A 5,843-nucleotide genomic window follows, 5' to 3' on the forward strand; every position below is an offset into this window, starting at 1 on the left:
TATTTGAGAAAAAAGGGCAGATAAAATAAGATTTTATCTTCTTCTGCTACCTTTCATTTAATTTATGATTATAATTTTGTTGTTTGTTGAATTTATGATGCTTTTAAAAGAAATTAATAAACTAACTGAACTGAACTGAAAGCAATTAACATGCTTTAAATAGGTTAAAAAAGTAGTAAAAATATTTGAGTTACTGAAATAGAAGGAAAACGCTCATTCTTCTTATCCAATTCTGTAGAGGCAGTGTGGCATGTTTTGCTGAAACTGGGTTTTCTTCACCATTCTTAGAAAAAGAAACTGGTCTGATTCTCTTGCTGGTTTCTGGAACAGAAGGAAGGAAGTGCAAATCTTTTTTTATTTTATTTATTTTTCTTTAAAAAAAAAAAAGGGCAAATGAAACTCCTGCCCGTGGAAAGTTACTGTGTTTTATAAAATAAATTAGTAAATTAAAAACCTTAATAAATAAACACCATAAAAATAAAATAATTAAAGTAGAGAGGGCGCAAATCTTACGTAATTCATCAGGTAGATTTAAATCAACCCAACCTAGGTAAGAGGAAGAAGAAAAAAAATACGTTTTTAGAACAAGACAGCTTTTAAAAATCTGTTTTTAAATGAATAAAGATCATTCTCACCATTTTCTGTAGGTTTATTGAGACCAACCAAAGGTATTCTTCATCAAAGCACGTTTTTTGAAGTGAGCGCCTTTGAAAGTCAAATGAACTTTTTCTTCTGACTGAATGTAGGTGGGTCAAGGAGAGAGAGAGAGAGAGGGGCGGGATCAGGTGCTTAAAACAGGAGCTGATTGGTTGACGGACCAGTTTGATGAAAAGTTTCAGACTTTGACAGGTTTAAGGGTTGGGAGAAGACAGTGAATAAGTCTAAGGTCACTTGAAACTTTTGCAAAGGATGCAGTTAGGCTAACATCCGTTGAAAAGAGGAAGAATGCGGTGAAGGGTAGGATTACGGTTAAGGAAAAGAGGAAGTGAGGAGGAGGAGCGAGGGAGGGGGAGAGGAAGAGGGGCTTGACCGGAAGTCCCGCCCTAAAGGGGCGTGGCACCTGTCATTTTTCGTGTGACGTCATTTGACGAATGCTGGGGTATATATTCTCTTAGGTGTACTTCTGTAAACACAAAGCAGCAATTTGTTGTAAACAAACCAAATTGCTTGAGAATCAGTTGCAGCTCAGTTAAGTTAAAAACAACGAGTGACCACTGATGTAAAATTGATGAGTAAACTTTGGATTGATCTTTTTATAAGATAAAAATTACTTGGGCGAGATTAAGGTAACCAATCACACTTTCCCAGTGCTGGCTCTAGCCATTTTGGCGCCCTGGGCGAGTTGAAGCGCACCCCCCCCCCCAAACTATGTCCCACCCACCCCAATTTGAACCCCTAAAAACAAGTTGGACAGTGTAAGGTACTATGGTAAACTTAGATTTATTGCCTGCCCCCACCCCACCCCACACACACACACACACACACAAACACCCACCCTGGGGTGCGAGTTGTATGGATTTTTAGCAAAATTTATGGATTTTTGAGTCTTTTTATCCAGGTAAACATCTGAAGAGGTTGACATGTTTGGGACAACAAAATACAGACTTGTTGTTATTGAGTTTGTCAACAAGAACCGCTACCTGAGAGGCACTACTAGCCCCTCCCCCATCAGAGTGTCGGAGCAGGACGAGTCAGTGCAACGTCAATCAAATGAGACAGAGGGTGGGGGCGATTGCTGCATGGGGTGGGGGAGATGTTTTATGGGTAGAGTAGTTTATTTTTCCTGTAATACTTCATTATAGTTTTTTAAGACAAAGCTAATTGAAAGGGGCGCTGAGCAGAGTTACAACCAGGGATTACAAATAATTACTTTTTTTCTTCTGCAGTTCGGCACCCCCTCCAGCAGATGGCGCTCTAGGCGACCGCCTAGTTCGCCTATGCCAAGAGCCGGCTCTGCATTTTCCCCAAAGGACGTGATATCAGCTGTTTTGACAGGAAGTCTTTTGTTGTTCACTCCCTTTCCCTAAAATTGTTTTCAAGCCAGACATTCCCACGCCTTCTTCTTCACTGTTTAGATATTAGATGTTAGATCTCATGAATTTTCGTGGAAGACAAATAAATATGACTGTATCAGTCTTTTTCAAACCTTCGCACTGAAACAGTAACTGTTGCTCTTGAACACTTCCTTCAAAATATTTTTACAGACTCATTAAAACACAGCCAAGTGTGAAATGGGGCCAGTAACAGCCTTGCAGGAACTGTAATCAACATGTCAGCAGCTTTTAATTTTTTTTAATTTTTTAGAGACCTGCAGCACATCTGGGCCTTTTGTTGCAGTAACTTTGTGATATACAGTAAGGTATTTTCTCATACCTGTGACATATAATAACTGTAAAATGCCCAGGGTAATTATGTAAACCTTCGGGATGCTTGAGCTGAGAAATTCCCAAATTAAATTGCTGTGACTTAGAGACAGTATTACAGACAGGCCGACTCAAATAACAAGCCATTTCCTATCAGAGTGTTTCATGCATTAGTAATGTCACGTTATAGTTTGAGTGCTGCTGTGACGTATAGACTTGTAGACATCCAAAGACATACACAGCAGCCATATAGAAATATTGCAGTGGAAGACAGACTATACAGAGGGCATTTATTGAAGAATATTATTAAATACTTAATTTAAAATAATTGATTTTAATTAGCACAGCCTGGATGAAGACCTCTGCCCTTTTCTCTGCTCTATGATTGATGTCACAGCTGATAAGATTCTAACTATTGATAGCTATTTGACAAAGCATCATTTCAAAATGACCAGACTATTCCTTTAAGTTGTTAGTTGAAGTGCAATTAGCTACAGACCCTGGTAGTGACTAGAGATGGGGTAAATGGCTCTTTGAAGGGATCTGGATCTTGGGGAGATGTTTGTTTCATTGAGCCGTTCAAAAGAGCCGTTTGATTTTGAACGTATTACGTCATCATGTAGGGAAATACATCATCACGTAGCCGTACGTAATGACGTCATCCCGTCATATGGGTGGAACCATGTGTTTGTCAAGCAGAAACCCCCCTCCCCCTTTCACTGTGAGCCTCTGTACTCAACAAATCTGCCTGTTTTCCGTGAAAAAACAAAGCGGGAGCGATTTAAGTATGAAAAAATAAAGATTATATGAGGAATAAAAGAAATAAAATTACAAATGGCTCGTTACGGCCTGCGATTCGGCTCCTATCGTTCGTTGTAAAGAGCCGTTCAAAAGATTCGGATCGTTCGTGAACGTCACATCTCTAGTAGTGACTGACTGAGCTCTAGATTGAACAGATATATTGTATTATAGTACTTGTAGGGGAAACCCCCTCACCTCACCTCATCTCACCACTGGTTGACCTTTGACCACCTGTGGTAAAACCTCTCCTCTCCCCAGACTGAACAATTTGTTTTTTCCCTAAAACAAAAACAAGAGGACTTTGAGCCCCGCCTGCATTCACTACATTCACATGACACAACACCTAAGAACCACAGCATCCAAACCAATAAGTCAGGTGATGGGTCACATGACCCTCTATGAACAATAGAGCTAATCAAGCGTATTGTTAGTCAATGGTCCTCTTTTGCATGTGACTAACCTGTTTGTCCATGTGGAGGCGGAGCTTATAAGGCTGAGTTCACCTGAAACTCATCAGACTGAAGAAGTCTCTTGGAGGAGAGACGAAACGTTTCACTAAAGAAGAACCATCCAGAGGACCTACTGATTTTTTCTACCTGGATTACTGAGATGCATCAGGACTTTATGAGTTAATAACAGAACTTATATCTTAGTCAATGCTTTTAATTTATGCTTTTATTTCTTCTGTATTTGATGAGCATTACTCAATTATTTAAATAATCTACATTGCTTTTGTCAATAAATGTTAATTTATTTTTAAAAACTTTTAGACCAGAAGGTGAATCTCTAACTACTGTGTGTGTGTAATGTACAGACGTGAATACAATTGTTGGAAAGAAGAACCCACAATGAACCCACACAAAGTCTAAATTATAACTGAATCTCAACACTACATACTGAGTCTTTGTTTTATGTGGCAGAAAGGGGCTTCTACCATAAATGCTTTAGCAAAAATCTATAATGAAAAGTTCCCAGACTGCTTATAGATTTATTACTTGGGCAAATACATATTTTACCTACCACAAGATTGGCAATTTTCTCAGCTTTAATTTAAGCCATATTTTATAGAAATTGGATAAGAAATAAGGGTGCTGTGAATATTTTTGTGACAGATTGATGCGCATCCCTCATTGGAACTGTACCGTTTTTTTTTACATGACTCAGTGAACAGTAACCGTGTTTCCATCAAGGCTTTTTGATGCGCATTTAGAAGTGTCGCATTAAAAATGTGAAAAAAAAAAAGTCTGATGGAAACAGCAAAATTCGAAAAAAAAATTCTCAATTCGCTAAAAAGTTTTTTCGCTCGCTTGAGGTGGTTTTTGGATGATTCGCAAAGTAGTTAATGCGCAAAATGGGAGATGGAAACACATTTGCCTAATAAATTCTGACGTAGCGCATATTTACCTCACACGACGTTCAGCTTTTTCCGCTTTCCTGCCTCGTCCCAGATGTTATCATAAATGCGCAAAAACATGGCTACATCTCCTGGCAGCGTTAAACATAGCCTGTAGCTGAATAGACAGAATAATTACAACTTGCCCAATAGCAAGGCATTCACGTAAAAATCACTCCATTGTCCCGAGATGATTAGCCTCTGCTAGTTAGCAAGTTTCACTTCCTGTTTACCACTGCAAACTTGTCGCCAACGTCTGACGTAATCACATGTTGCATAGCCTCATCTGACGTAATCACGTTGCGTAGCCTCGTCTGACGTAATCACTCGTTGGGTAGCCTCGTCTGACGTAATCACTCATTGCGTAGCCACGTCTGACGTAATCACGTGTTGCGTAGCCTCGTCTGATGTAATCACAAGTTGCCTAGACTTGTCTGACGTAATCACGCATTGCGTAGCCTCGTCTGACGTAATCAYGYRTTGCGTAGCCTCGTCTGACKTAATCACGCATTGCGTAGCCTCGTCTGACGTAATCACGTTGCGTAGCCTCGTCTGACGTAATCACGTTGCGTAACCTCGTCTGACATAATCACGCGTTGCGTAGCCTCGTCTGACGTAATCACACGTTGCGTAGCCTCGTCTGACGTAATCACGTTGCGTAACCTCGTCTGACATAATCACGCGTTGCGTAGCCTCGTCTGATGTAATCACATTGCGTAGCCTCGTCTGACGTAATCATGCGTTGCGCAGCCTTATCTGACGTATTCACACGTTGCGTAGCCTCGTCTGACGTAATCACGCATTGTATAGCCTCATCTGACATAATCACACGTTGCGTAGCCTCGTCTGACGTAATCACGTGTTGCGTAGCCTCGTCTGACGTAATCACGTGTTGCGTAGCCTCGTCTGACGTAATCACGTGTTGCGTAGCCTTGTCTGACGTTATCATGTGTTGCGTAGCCTCGTCAGACGTAATCATGTGTTGCGTAGCCTCTGATGTAATCACGTGTTGCGTAGCCTTGTCTGACGTAATCACGTGTTGCGTAGTCTCGTCTGACGTAATCATGAGTTGCGTAGCCTCGTCTGACGTAATCACGCGTTGCGTAGCCTCGTCTGACGTAATCACGTTGCGTAGGCTCGTCTGACATAATCACGCGTTGCGTAGCCACGTCTGACATAATCACGTTGCGTAGCCTCGTCTGACATAATCACGCGTTGCGTAGCCTCGTCTGACGTAATCACATGTTGCGTAGCCTCGTCTGACGTAATCACATGTTGCGTAGCCT

The sequence above is a fragment of the Austrofundulus limnaeus genome, unplaced genomic scaffold, assembly GCF_001266775.1.
Source record: "Austrofundulus limnaeus strain Quisiro unplaced genomic scaffold, Austrofundulus_limnaeus-1.0 Scaffold1015, whole genome shotgun sequence".
Taxonomy (NCBI): domain Eukaryota; kingdom Metazoa; phylum Chordata; class Actinopteri; order Cyprinodontiformes; family Rivulidae; genus Austrofundulus; species Austrofundulus limnaeus.